Raw genomic sequence first — 15,670 nt, forward strand, 5'->3', positions numbered from 1 at the left:
AGATAAAAACAACTTGCACAAGTATTTTTATCCTGGTTCGTTGTTAACAAAACTACTCCAGTCCACCCCTGACAAGGTGAATTACCTCAACTGAGGATTTAATCCACTAATCACACGAGATTACAATGGTTTTCCACTTAGCCAACTGCTAAGTCTTCTAGAGTCTTCTGATCACAACCTGATCACTCTAGGAACAATCTGCTTAGACACCTGCTAAGACTTTCTAGAGTTTCCTGATCACAACCTGATCACTCTAGTTCTTTACAAATTAATGTAAACAAATTCTAAGAGTATTACAATGCTTCTTAAAAGCTATAATCACAACAGTGATATTTCTCTTACAGTTTAAGCTTAATCTCACTAATATATTACAACAGCAATGTAGTGAGCTTGATGATGAAGTTTAAGAGCTTTTGATTTGAACAGCGTTTGAGCAAGTTTGTATCAGAGTTAGTCAGAATGGGTAACCTTGCTTCGCATCACAACTTCATATATATAGGCACTTGAGAAAATGACTGTTGGGAATGCTTTGTGTAATCCGTACAACATTGCATTTAATGTTTCCCTCTTTTGTCAACTACCTCGAGCCTTGTTTACGCTGTGTCTACTGACGTTGCCTTTAATAGCTTCTAACGTTCCTTTTGTCAGTCAGCGTAGCCTGCCGTCTAGTACTTACTTTTGATCTGATGTTTGTGTATACAACGTTTGAATATCATCAGAGTCTAACAGCTTGGTGCAGAGCTTCTTCTTGTCTTCTGACCTTGAAGTGCTTCTGAGCGTGATACCATGAGAACTTTAGTGCTTCTGCTACTGATCTCAAGTTCTTCTGATGCTTCCATAGACCCATGTTCTGATTCGGCTTGACCATCTTCTGATGTCTTGCCAGACCATGTTCTGATGTTGCATGCTGAACCTTCTGAGTCAGTGCTTCTTGCGCTGATTTTGTGTATACTCTTTGTATAATTCCTGAAACGGAAATTTCATAGTATTAGAGTACCACATTATCTCATACAAAATTCATATTCTTGTTATCATCAAAACTAAGAATATTGATCAGAACAAATCTTGTTCTAACAATCTCCCCCTTTTTGATGATGACAAAAACATACATAAATGATATGAATTTGCAATCAGAAAAGTTAGACGGCTAAAGACAATTACACAGCTATAGAAACTTGCTAAAACTCAAGTCATATTCTTTCAGAATATGATTCATGCTAGGAATGAATTTTTTTGATTCAGAAGGAGATCCACTATCTTTGGATAATTTTAAAACTTTTTCCTTCAGTTCAGAATTTTCCAATTCCAGCTTCTTAGTTTCAAATTCAAATTTCTTTCTCAGCTTTTTGTATTTGATACTAAGATGAGCCTTGAGATCCAGAAGTTCAGTTAAACTGGAAACTAAATCTACTCTAGATAGTTCAGAAAATACCTCTTCAGAATCTGATTCTGATGTAGATTCTGATCCATCATCCACTGTGGCCATCAGTGCAAAGTTGGCTTGCTCTCCTTCAGAGTCTGATTCTGATTCAGATTCAGAATCATCCCATGTTGCCATAAGACCTTTCTTCTTATGAAACTTCTTCTTGGGATTCTCCTTCTGAAGTTTTGGATATTCATTCTTGAAGTGTCCAGGCTCATTGCACTCATAGCAGACAGTTCTTTTCTTGTCAGATCTTCTGCCACCAGAAGATTCTCCTCTTTCAGGCTTCTTTGAACTTCTGAAGTTCTTGAACCTTCTTTGCTTGCTTTTCTAGAGTTGATCGACCCTTCTGGAGATCATGGATAGTTCATCTTCTTCTTCTGATTCTGATTCTTCAGAATCTTCTTCTTCAGCCTGAAAAGCGTTAATGCATTTTTTAACATTTGATTTTAATGCAATAGACTTACCTTTCTTCTGAGGCTCGTTTGCATCCAGCTCTATCTCATGGCTTCTCAAGGCACTGATTAGCTCTTCCAAAGAAACCTCATTCAGATTCTTTGCAATCTTGAATGCAGTTACCATTGGACCCCATCTTCTGGGCAAGCTTCTGATGATCTTCTTTACATGATCAGCCTTGTTGTAGCCTTTATCCAGAACTCTCAATCCAGTAGTTAGCGTTTGAAATCTTGAGAACATCTTCTCAATGTTTTCATCATCCTCCATCTTGAAGGCTTCATATCTCTGGATTAGAGCAAGAGCTTTAGTCTCCTTGACTTGAGCATTTCCTTCATGAGTCATTTTCAATGACTCATATATATCATAGGCAGTTTCTGTTGCACCCCAAAATTTGCCCATCTAATCTTATTGGCTTAAGCTTCGCATTCATCTGCATCTCTCTATTAGGTCATCTAATGTTCATAAATTCATTTAATCAATAACTTTGGCACAGGATCAAAGGTCTTGGAAAGCGGGCTCTTTACTTCCCTCAGGCGTGATTCATCAAGTGCTTCTTTGAAAATTGAACCGTGGATTAGTTATTATCATACTCCGAGGCATAATTCATTTTTTCCTCATCATCTCATAGCTTGGTTCAAGTTGATTTTATTATCAATTCAAAATTCAAATTCACTTAATTACGGGTATGGCGAGATATTCGCTTTAACGTGTGACCTACAAGGTGTTTATGGGATCATTTCTAATCTTGGAAGGCAATGAGTGAAGCTTTGACCTTTCGACCATAAAGTCCATCATGAGCTTCAATTTCTATTCTTTTGTGACGTGGAGTCAAAATTACGAGAATTGAAAGCTTGAGATCTCAAATGAAGTGATATTGGAAGGAGCAATACTTCCACCAACATATGTTCATATACAAACCCTTCTTCATTCCAAGTCCAACACATTATATATTCAAAGATCATATTCAAAATTCATCCATAATTCCCATGACAAGTCTCAAAGCTACTTCAATACTCACTCATGAACCATTCAAGCAATTCCCTTTCAAAAATGTTCAGCAACTCATCAAAGTACAATTTTCATCATGGAACAAAAAAAAGGTATATTACAAAAAGCCTTCATTCAAGTGTTCGGCCAAATCCATTACAATACATGTCCATACAATTTGTCACAAAAGTGAATTACACAAAAATCCTAAACCTATCACATCATGCCTTCAAAACCATCTCACTTTCATCAAGCTCCAAGAGTGACCGTGGCAGCCCTTTACTCCAACCGTCTTCACGTCATAAACACCGTCCTCCAACCACAACTCCACCTACTGCAAAGAAGCCATGAGAAGTTCAGTCCCTGCAACTAATCAAAACCTGCAGCAAAACCAGGAAAATATCATACAAATTGTCCCAAAACTATAGACCATACATTACATACATATAAAGGCACACTTTCAGCTTAGCTATGCATACGAAACCAGTTCAGTTTATACCGTACATTCGCAGCCATTTAAATCATTCAAAAACCAGCAGCATACATTTACTACTAATTTGACCTTTGTTCATAACGGAGTCTAACAGTTATAACCAAGTTGCAGCAGCCCCACACTTTCAATCATAACAGAACCATAACTAACTATATTCAAAACCTACTGCAAACTTCATCATGATATCAAAATTCAGCAATGTGTAAGACAGCTCCATTACCCTTTTTCAACCTTCAGTGTTATAACCACCCTTTAACATCTAAACCAAACTCCATAAACAAAACAGAGCCCATTCTTTTTCTAACTAACAGTTCTTCTACCACCTTACATTCAGTTAACCGAATTTCCTAACTGGTGTAACAAACTTCAACAAACATCTAACTACCAATTCAGTTTTAACCGCCTTCTAACCGAATCTTCCCAACCTCTAACTCCAGCTCATCAAAACAGAAATAACCGTTTTCCAACTAACCTCCTAACCATTTCTAACAGAATAACCACCTACTTAACAGTTCTAACTAACAAAAACAGAAGGGGAAGAAACTGAGTTTCAAAGAGAAAAGGATTAGAAGAAGAACAAACCTACAAAAACTCGAGAGAACTAAACACTGGGGGATTCTTCAGGACTTCATTTTTCACCTGGATTCATCCTCTCAATCCGTCATCACCTTCTCCAGTTCTCTTCTTCCTTCAACCTTCACTTTCTTCTCTCAGAATTCCCTCTTCGACCATTCTCTTATCTCCATACACATCAGACCTTCATCCTCCAATTCATCTTCTTCGTCCACCACTCCATAACCTTCGATCTACAATCTCAACTCTCCCATTCTGCAGAATGTGCAAGGGAAATTCAGAAGAGGGGAAGAACAAATTCACACAAAAAGATCAAAGAGAAAACTCACGATAATCTCCATCCCCTCTTGATTCAAGAACTTCAGCATCGCCTCGCCACAACATCAGCATCGCCATCATCGCACACCTTCAGCGACTTCGTGACAGCATCCATCATCATCATCAAACGCGACGAGAAGGAGAAAGAGATCGAGAGAAGAGACTTAAGGCCTCGGGACCGGAGAAGAAAGCCTGATAAGAGAATCGCCGTCGCAGTGATCGGAGGAAGAGGTGAAGTCGCCGCCGCGCCTTTATCCTTGTGAAGAGGAAGAGAAGTGAGCTCGTGTAATCTCAATCGGTATACACCGCTTAACCCTAAATCCCCTTTTGTGTTATTCTTTGTTTTATTTTTATTTTTATTTTCATTTATGTTTTTGTTTTGTTGATTATTGTATGTGGATTGAAAACGAGAATAACATCATGAATCTGAACAATCTTGGGCCCTGGTATACGTATTGCTATCACACACCTCCCACTGAGGGCCATGGCGCCATTTTTGGCCAACAAAAGCTCTGAAACAAAAACGCCCTTGGGCTGGGCCACGCGCTTAATTGCTCTCCACACCCATATTTTCAATTAGCACCCCCTGTTTTCTTTATTCTCCATTAATAATTTTAGGTTTACTTAGTCTTTTTACCAATTTCTTTTAGTTGATTAATCACCATTTTTTCACTATCTTCTTAGACTTTTAATTCATAATTTTTGACATATAAAAATGATCACTAAAAAATATTAGTTTAGGCTTGTATTTTAATTCTTTTGCTTGATTAGAATTCTTGTTCTATGTCATATAAAAATCAATAAAAATAATAGTCCTTTAATTCACTTTTGGTACTATATTTTGCATCATTTGCTTCCATGTTTTGTACCATATTTCAAGTCATTCTTTTAGTCATTTTTGCACTAATTTTGTATCATTGTTTACTTGTAATGTAATTTTGATCTTTGCTTGTGCTTGTAATTTCGATCTCCGCTTATGCTCATATTTTCATGCCGCTTTTTGCTCCTAACCTTTAGGTAGAGACCATGATAACATTAGGATCTAGAATTCCCATCATAACACTTAGGCTAATTATTCATTTTAGGCTAGTCTTCCTTCTTTTCTTTTCAACTTTTAAAATACTTAATAAATATCGATGAAGATCATACCGTTACTATATTTCATAGTAAGAAAGAAATGATTGAGGCGTAGGCCTTGATGTATGTTCTTTCCTACTTAGCGGAGAAGAAATGATTGAGGTGTGAAGCCTCGATGTATTTCTTAACCGTTGTTTAGAGAAACGATCGTGGTGTAGGCCTCGATGTGCATTCTCTAAACATTCACAAAAGAACTCTTTTTTGTATCTCCTTTACTTAGCGGAGAAGAAATGATTGAGGTGTGAAACCTCGATGTATTTCTTAACCGTTATTTAGAGAAACGATTGTGGCGTAGGCCTCGATGTGCTTTCTCTAAATATGCAAAACAAAACCCTTTTTGGTATGATCTAAGTCACAAATTAATTTCCCTTAAAAGACACCTAAACAAAAACACTTCAAAATATCTAATAAAGGCTCAGAGCTAATCAAAGTGAGGAAGTGATGCGATGCCTTGTAGTAGGTTCTCGTCATCATGGAATTACACCTAAAAGACACAAACCAATCTTTTCTCTCTTGCCTCCGAGGCATTCTTTCTCTTGCCTTCAGGGCATTCTTTCTCCTAATCGGACACGTTATTTCCGCTCCATTCCCAGCTTAAGACTCCAGAGGTCGAGCAGCGGAGTGCGAATGTAACTTCGTCCACTAAAAAACACAAAAACAAACAAAAACTAAAGAGCCGAACTACGGCGCTCTGATTCCTGAAAAGGATACGTAGGCATTAGGTCGCGGGGCCTAAGCGAGCACAACTATTTATAAACCTTATTTTCCCCGTGTTTCTTTTCTTTCATTTGCATGCATTCCCTTAGTAATTAAGCTTTAGATTTATACACCCTTAGAATAGAACAAACATAAGTGGATCCTGTGGAGTACCACAGACGTGAGGGGTGCTAATACCTTCCCCTTGCGTAACCGACTCCCGTACCCTTTCTCTGGTCGAAAGACCTTTTTCTTATCCTTTCTTTATTCCAGGTTTTCTGATATTCCTTTCCCTCTTTGGGATAAATATATTAGTGGCGACTCTGTTCATTTTTTCGCGAGCGTGCGACAGCTGGCGACTCTGCTGGGGACCTAGCTTAGTCGATCCTAGCTTGTGTTTGATTTCTTTTCTATGGGTGTTCATTTATTGATTTATTGCTTTATTGCTTTACTGCTTTATTGCTTTACTTCTTTATGTCTTGCATATCATGACTATTTATTGCCTGCATATCATGTTTATTTTCTCGCATTCTGGACTATATTATGGGTCCCCGTGGGGGCCGCATATTTTCTCTGTTTGCAGGTTGGGTGGGATTTCTATGAGGTAAAAGGCCCAATACCCAGGCCAGAGTGATACCTTAGGAACTAGGAATAGAGTGGCCATGACGGACAGAAGACGTATGTCTGATTGATCCGATCATGTATCCACGGGCAGAGCTTGGTTGAACGAGGCAATATCGTATGATAGCGCCTACTTTCAATCCTCTGTTGGCTTTTTGACCTACCTTATACTAGATCACACCTGTGAGAGGGGTTGGGAAATTTTGTTTTGCAGGAAAACAAGCCTCCATCCCACCCTATGCCCGTTCAGACTATCTATCATAATCAACGTCGAACCTCTGAATCTGGAGGTTTGACTTTATGTGACTTATGCAAAGGTTATCTATCAGAATCAACGTCGAACCTCTGAATCTGGAGGATTCGACCATCTTTGACTTATACAGAAGTTCTACATCAGTTATCTATCAGAATCAATCAACGTCGAACCTCTGAATCTAGAGGGTTCGACCATCTTTGACTTATGCACCGCCTAGTTATCAAGAATGCAACGTCGAACCTCTGAATCTAGAGGATTCGACCATATCTTATTGACCATGAGAAGTTATTATCACAAGAGGCCTTGATCCTTGATCCTGATTTATGATACATTTGCATCTTCATTAATTTGCATTCATGCATGTGCATCCATGGTTACCAAGACTCTTACCACTCTTCCTCTCCATCAGATCAGTCAAAACGATTCCTCCACACCGATATCTGACAAGAGCTCACAGAAGAAGAATCATGGAGAATTACGAACAAGATCAAGCTGCCATTAGAGAAGAGATGGATCAAATGAAAACTAAGGTCGATGCTATCCTGGAAGCTATCCAAGCCTTGAGAACTGAAAGGGTTCCTGCTACACAAGAGATCCCCGTTGTTGGTAACCAAGCTGCTGCTAGCCAACTTGAGGTCGTTCCACCTTCTTCTACTCCACCTGAGTTCCAACCAAGGACTAATGCTACTCTTGGAATGCCATTTAGCTTCATGACTGCTGATACTCTTGGAGCTTTAAACCAAGGAGGATCCATGCCCATAACTTCTGGAGTGCCAACTATGACTGGGCCTGTTTTCCCATTTCCTGTGCCACCTTCTCAAACAGAGATTCCTATTCCTGCTTTCTGTGGTACTCGTTCTGCTAACCCAGAAATGCAAACAATACCAACTGCTGAAAGAGCTCGACCCGTTGAGAAATCTGCTGAGAAGTACAAAATCCTTGAGGAAAGAATTCGAGCCATTGAAGGATTTAGTGCCTATGGGATGGATGCTGAGGATATGTGTCTAGTTCCTAATCTGGTTGTCCCTCCTAAGTTCAAGACTCCCGACTTCCAGAAGTACAAGGGTTTGAGCTGTCCGAAGAGCCATATCATCATGTATTGTCGTAAGATGGCTTCTCACATCCACAACGACTCATTGCTCATTCACTGCTTCCAAGATAGCTTATCTGGGGCATCTCTGAACTGGTATATGAATCTGGAGCGTAATAGAATCCGATCTTGGAAGGATTTGTCTGATGCTTTCCTCAAGCAATATCAGTATAACATTGACATGGCACCGACTAGGTTGCAACTTCAAAATCAAGTGCAAAGGACCAATGAGACATTCAAAGAGTATGCTCAGAGGTGGAGAGAAATGGCTGCTCAAGTGAATCCACCACTTTCTGAATCCGAACTGGTTGACATGTTCATGAACACTCTTCAAGGACATTACTATGAGAGAATGGTTGGTAGTGTTTCTTCTGGTTTCTCCGATCTAGTCAGGATTGGTGAAAGAATTGAGAATGGTTTGAAAATTGGTAAGATCCAGAATCCCGCCAATGCTGCTGCTGCAAACCAATATGGGTACAAGAAACCTCAGGGTAACTTTGTCAAGAAGAAAGAAGGCGAGACCAGTGCCACCTATGCTCAAGATCAAGCTCCTTGCTATCGAGTGGCCGCCACCGCCCCTCAAGCTTATGTGACACCTGTTGGTAAACAACCTTGGGTCCCTTATCAACAATATGTCCAACAACAACAACAAGGTTTCCAACAACAAGGTTATCAGCAGAGACAGGGTCAACAGAGGCAGAATAGGCCTAAAAGGGTGTATGATCGTGTACCAATGACCTATAGCCAACTTCTCGCCGCCTTGCTTGATCAAAAGTTGATTCAATTAGCTGAGGCGAGGCCTCCTCCTGATCCTCTCCCTCCAAATTACAAGATTAATGCCAAGTGTGAATTCCATTCTGGAGGATCTGGCCACACCACTGAAGAGTGCAGAGTTCTCAAAGACAAGGTTCAGGATCTGCTTGATGCAAAGGAGATTACATTCACACCTGCGGCACCTAATGTGGTCAACAATCCCATGCCACCTCACAATGGAGCTTCCGCCAGTGGAACATGAAGACTTTTATGTTTGTCAGAAAACATTTCATTTGCATTAGAATAAGGCCAAGCTTGCCATTGTATAGATTTCTCTAGTATTTTCAATTGTACTATTTTCGTTGTTATCAATTACTTCTCATTGTAAGAAATTCATTCTGTTTGAATAAATAAAAATGATGCAATATACATGTTTTTCTCAAATCATTTCATCTTTGTCATTATGTTCATTGATACTTCACTCACTTGTCTTAAGCAATTAAAAAAGGAGAATGATGAAAAATCAAAAACACATGAACTACTAACTATATGCTTTTGGAACAAAGATCCTGCTGACGATGTACAGGCATTGTTTCAATTCCTAAACACCGGAGTTATAAGGGAGTGAAACCTTCGTAAACCCCTTTGAGCCTAAGGAGTAGTAGTTTCTTTTCAAAAAAAAAATACAATGAAACCCTTCATCTTAACCAGGGGCAGGGTAGTCTTCAGTTAGTGCGACCGGGTGCTCAACTTTCAGGTGTTCCATCAGAGGATCAATCATATTCCATCTCTCGCAACGAAAGAAGAAGAGTACTATCCACAATGGAAGTCTCCCATTCACTGAGAAGAAGGCAGTCACAACCTTTTCATCAAGTCAATCACCAAAGTCATACAACTTGTTCCCGAACGAGACAAAAAGAATGAAAAAAGAAAGTTATGAATCATGATAAAAAAAAAAAAGAGACAATAGCCCGCTAAGTCAAAAAAAAAAAAAGAGAAAAAAGAAAAGCTTTGAAGCACATGACTTAGGCAAAAATTAGGGCATATCCCGCTGGACAACGAACACCAATATCAAAAGAAACTTTCTGTCCAGGCAAAAGTTAGGGAAAGCAAAAGGCAAAGCACAAGAAAAAAATCCTCCAAGGGACAAGTTGTTGTGACCATCAACAAAAGAATCCAAGGGTGGCTGCCACCTCCGCCAAAGCCATAAAGGATCCTCATCCATCACAATCCTTCCTGAAAAGTGAATACTCGTGTCGAACTAGCTGAACGTAGGACTGGAGAACATCACGAAGAAGGGGTGGGTTAAGTAGAACTTGAGCCTTTATCCTTTGTTTCTCAAACCGTGAACCCGGCCACGTTACAACCCTCAAAAGTCCTAATTGAAGCAGGGTTCGTTCCGAAAGCATACAAACTGTAAAATCATGTCAAACTGACTCCTAATGTTGCTGTGTCATTTGTGTTAGTATCAGTACAACATTTTGACAAATAAAAACTTCTACTTTGAGATTAACATGTGCATTGCATTCTCATTATCTTTTCAAAACAGAATTGCCTCTAATCAGAAAGTAAGTACTTGATACCAAGGAAAGTTTAACATCGAAAGTCAGTCAAGTAATCTTACAAAGGCAAAGGTTGGTCATCCACAAAGCAAATCTCTGAAGCACCCATCTGGTGGAAGAGTTCCCTTCAATCTGGGGCATTCATCCCTTCATCCACACTGGGGCAGACCATTGCACATCTCCATGATTCAAGCATGTCAAAATTCTATCTCAAAAGGTCATACAAGCTGGGGCAAGCTAGTAACAAGTCATTTTTTATCCCCAAGCAAGTGTCAGATATGGATACAAGTGTCGAGGAGTCAAGTCAACACCTCACCTTCACAAGTTCTATTCTTCAAGCAACAACCTTCCACAAAGGCATTCTCCATCCACTCCTGGTATCTTGGAGACAATCATCCCATTCATAATCATACAATTATCATGCATATCATTGCATTCTCATTATCATTTCTCCCGCATGATCCAATCATCAACAAAGCAGGGCCATCCACCCCATCTTGAATCAAGCAGAGTTCAGAACTCCACCTAATCTATTCCACATCGAAGCAGAAGCCCTGATCAATCAATCAGTACATTGCATATAGAATTCATAGCATTGCATCTCCAGAAGTGCACAAATAAATCAAACATTTGCATATGAAGCATAAGCCAAGTTACTCATCAGATGAGGTCCCTACAAGCATTCCATTGATAGTCCACTGGATCACTCAGAGTTACCATTGTGGTGTCATCTCCTAAAGTCAATCTTGTTCATCTTTCTCCGACCCAGAGTTGATGTTTTTGAGTTCAACCCAGAGTTGACTTTCCCTCCATTTTTTTTTTTTTTTTTTTTTTTTTTTTTTTTTTTAACCCCGAGTTAGGGATCTCTTTCCCACTCAACCCAGAGTTGACGGTCATCTTTTATTCGACCCAGAGTTGATCTTTTTCCCACTCAACCCAGAGTTGACGGTTATCCATTGTTGATTTCTCTTTCCCACTCAACCCAGAGTTGACGGTTATCTTCTTTCTTTCCCACCAAACCCAGAGTTGACGTTTATCATTTACCTTTTCTTACTCAACCCAGAGTTGATGGTTATCCCTTATCCTTTTTCCCTCTCAACCCAGAGTTGACGGTTATCCTTTTTCAATCCAGAGTTGATATTTTACTTCTCAACCCAGAGTTGACGGTTATCCTTTGTTCGATCCAGAATTGATTATTTCTCTTTCCCACTCAACCCAGAGTTGACGGTTATCTTTTGTCCTTTCCCACTCAACCCAGAGTTGACGGTTATCCTTTGTTCAATCCAGAATTGATTATTCTTCTTTCCCATTCAACCCAGAGTTGACGGTAACATCTTTCTCAACCCAGAGTTGACGGTTATCCTTTCTTTTATTCAACTTAGAGTTGATCCTTCCCTTTTTCTCACTCAACCCAGAGTTGACGGTTATCTTTTATTCAACCCAGAGTTGATCCTTGTCTTTCTCTCCCACTCAACCCAGAGTTGACGGTTATCTTTTATTCAACCCAGAGTTGATCCTTTCACTTTCTCACTCAACCCAGAGTTGACGGTTATTCCCATTTGACTTTCTTTTCCCACTCAACCCAGAGTTGACATTTATCCTTTGTCTTTTCCCATTCAACCCAGAGTTGACGGTCATATTTTCTCCTTTCCCACTCAACCCAGAGTTGACGGTTATCTTTTCTCTTTTCCCACTCGACCCAGAGTTGACGGTCATCCTTTATCCAATCCAGAATTGATTTCTTCTTTCTCCCACTCAACCCAGAGTTGATGGTCATCCTTTGTTCAATTCAGAATTGACTTCTCTTTCATTTCCCCACTCACCCAGAGTTGATGGTTATCCTTTTTTCATTTCCCTCTCACCCAGAGTTGACGGATATTCCTTATTGATTTCTCCTTTTTCCCACTCAACCCAGAGTTGACGGTTATCTTTTACTCAATCCAGAATTGATTCCTTTTCCCACTCGACCCAGAGTCGACGGTTATCTTTTATCTTTTCCCACTCAACCCAGAGTTGACGGTTATCTTCTTTCTTTCCCACTCAACCCAGAGTTGACGGTTGTCCCTTGTTCAATCCAGAATTGATTTCTCTTTCCCACTCAACCCAGAGTTGACGGTTATCTTCTTTCTTTCCCACTCAACCCAGAGTTGACGGTTATCTTTTGTCTTATTCCCACTCAACCCAGAGTTGAAGGGTATCTTTTCTTCTTTCTCACTCAACCCAGAGTTGACGGTTATTCCTAATTGTTCATCTTTCCTTCTCTCAACCCAAAGTTGATGTCTATCTCTTGTTTTCAACCCAGAGTTGATGTTCTTACTTTCTTTCTCAACCCAGAGTTGATGCCTATATCTTGTCCCGCTAATACTGGTTCCCCTTTCCGCTCTCAATCCAGAATTGATGTCTACCTCTTATCCAACCCAGAGTTGACCCGCTATCCTTCTTCAACCCAGAGTTGAATTCCATTTCATTTCTAACCCAGAGTTAATTTGTTCAATCCAGAATTGATACACTTTTCCTCAGTGGAGTCGATACCGTTTCTTCCCCAATGGATCTTATCTCTCATCAGGCAAATTTTTAGGTTCTCTTGGTATTTAATCTTCTTCAACCTTGAATGATAGAAAGGCTAGCGCCAATCTTACCTTCAGGTTTAAGACGATTAAATAGGGGCAGCTGTTGCACCCCAAAATTTGCCCATCTAATCTTATTGGCTTAAGCTTCGCATTCATCTGCATCTCTCTATTAGGTCATCTAATGTTCATAAATTCATTTAATCAATAACTTTGGCACAGGATCAAAGGTCTTGGAAAGCGGGCTCTTTACTTCCCTCAGGCGTGATTCATCAAGTGCTTCTTTGAAAATTGAACCGTGGATTAGTTATTATCATACTCCGAGGCATAATTCATTTTTTCCTCATCATCTCATAGCTTGGTTCAAGTTGATTTTATTATCAATTCAAAATTCAAATTCACTTAATTACGGGTATGGCGAGATATTCGCTTTAACGTGTGACCTACAAGGTGTTTATGGGATCATTTCTAATCTTGGAAGGCAATGAGTGAAGCTTTGACCTTTCGACCATAAAGTCCATCATGAGCTTCAATTTCTATTCTTTTGTGACGTGGAGTCAAAATTACGAGAATTGAAAGCTTGAGATCTCAAATGAAGTGATATTGGAAGGAGCAATACTTCCACCAACATATGTTCATATACAAACCCTTCTTCATTCCAAGTCCAACACATTATATATTCAAAGATCATATTCAAAATTCATCCATAATTCCCATGACAAGTCTCAAAGCTACTTCAATACTCACTCATGAACCATTCAAGCAATTCCCTTTCAAAAATGTTCAGCAACTCATCAAAGTACAATTTTCATCATGGAACAAAAAAAAGGTATATTACAAAAAGCCTTCATTCAAGTGTTCGGCCAAATCCATTACAATACATGTCCATACAATTTGTCACAAAAGTGAATTACACAAAAATCCTAAACCTATCACATCATGCCTTCAAAACCATCTCACTTTCATCAAGCTCCAAGAGTGACCGTGGCAGCCCTTTACTCCAACCGTCTTCACGTCATAAACACCGTCCTCCAACCACAACTCCACCTACTGCAAAGAAGCCATGAGAAGTTCAGTCCCTGCAACTAATCAAAACCTGCAGCAAAACCAGGAAAATATCATACAAATTGTCCCAAAACTATAGACCATACATTACATACATATAAAGGCACACTTTCAGCTTAGCTATGCATACGAAACCAGTTCAGTTTATACCGTACATTCGCAGCCATTTAAATCATTCAAAAACCAGCAGCATACATTTACTACTAATTTGACCTTTGTTCATAACGGAGTCTAACAGTTATAACCAAGTTGCAGCAGCCCCACACTTTCAATCATAACAGAACCATAACTAACTATATTCAAAACCTACTGCAAACTTCATCATGATATCAAAATTCAGCAATGTGTAAGACAGCTCCATTACCCTTTTTCAACCTTCAGTGTTATAACCACCCTTTAACATCTAAACCAAACTCCATAAACAAAACAGAGCCCATTCTTTTTCTAACTAACAGTTCTTCTACCACCTTACATTCAGTTAACCGAATTTCCTAACTGGTGTAACAAACTTCAACAAACATCTAACTACCAATTCAGTTTTAACCGCCTTCTAACCGAATCTTCCCAACCTCTAACTCCAGCTCATCAAAACAGAAATAACCGTTTTCCAACTAACCTCCTAACCATTTCTAACAGAATAACCACCTACTTAACAGTTCTAACTAACAAAAACAGAAGGGGAAGAAACTGAGTTTCAAAGAGAAAAGGATTAGAAGAAGAACAAACCTACAAAAACTCGAGAGAACTAAACACTGGGGGATTCTTCAGGACTTCATTTTTCACCTGGATTCATCCTCTCAATCCGTCATCACCTTCTCCAGTTCTCTTCTTCCTTCAACCTTCACTTTCTTCTCTCAGAATTCCCTCTTCGACCATTCTCTTATCTCCATACACATCAGACCTTCATCCTCCAATTCATCTTCTTCGTCCACCACTCCATAACCTTCGATCTACAATCTCAACTCTCCCATTCTGCAGAATGTGCAAGGGAAATTCAGAAGAGGGGAAGAACAAATTCACACAAAAAGATCAAAGAGAAAACTCACGATAATCTCCATCCCCTCTTGATTCAAGAACTTCAGCATCGCCTCGCCACAACATCAGCATCGCCATCATCGCACACCTTCAGCGACTTCGTGACAGCATCCATCATCATCATCAAACGCGACGAGAAGGAGAAAGAGATCGAGAGAAGAGACTTAAGGCCTCGGGACCGGAGAAGAAAGCCTGATAAGAGAATCGCCGTCGCAGTGATCGGAGGAAGAGGTGAAGTCGCCGCCGCGCCTTTATCCTTGTGAAGAGGAAGAGAAGTGAGCTCGTGTAATCTCAATCGGTATACACCGCTTAACCCTAAATCCCCTTTTGTGTTATTCTTTGTTTTATTTTTATTTTTATTTTCATTTATGTTTTTGTTTTGTTGATTATTGTATGTGGATTGAAAACGAGAATAACATCATGAATCTGAACAATCTTGGGCCCTGGTATACGTATTGCTATCACACACCTCCCACTGAGGGCCATGGCGCCATTTTTGGCCAACAAAAGCTCTGAAACAAAAACGCCCTTGGGCTGGGCCACGCGCTTAATTGCTCTCCACACCCATATTTTCAATTAGCACCCCCTGTTTTCTTTATTCTCCATTAATAATTTTAGGTTTACTTAGTCTTTTTACC

At 39.6% G+C, this 15,670-nt stretch overlaps 2 long non-coding RNA genes across 2 annotated transcripts; both read right to left on the bottom strand.

The window, feature by feature from the left end:
• Nucleotides 1-2,869: 2,869 nt before the first annotated feature.
• On the bottom strand, nt 2,870-4,594 carry LOC131618368 (uncharacterized). The gene is made up of 3 exons (XR_009288816.1): nt 4,262-4,594; nt 3,942-4,187; nt 2,870-3,246 (listed from the first exon to the last, which is right to left on the bottom strand). It is a non-coding gene; the product is annotated as an uncharacterized LOC131618368 (long non-coding RNA).
• A 9,055-nt stretch (nt 4,595-13,649) lies between these two features.
• On the bottom strand, nt 13,650-15,376 carry LOC131618369 (uncharacterized). The gene is made up of 3 exons (XR_009288817.1): nt 15,044-15,376; nt 14,724-14,969; nt 13,650-14,028 (listed from the first exon to the last, which is right to left on the bottom strand). It is a non-coding gene; the product is annotated as an uncharacterized LOC131618369 (long non-coding RNA).
• Between the last annotated feature and the right edge of the window lie 294 nt (nt 15,377-15,670).

This window comes from Vicia villosa, linkage group LG7 (assembly GCF_029867415.1).
Source record: "Vicia villosa cultivar HV-30 ecotype Madison, WI linkage group LG7, Vvil1.0, whole genome shotgun sequence".
Lineage (NCBI taxonomy): Eukaryota > Viridiplantae > Streptophyta > Magnoliopsida > Fabales > Fabaceae > Vicia > Vicia villosa.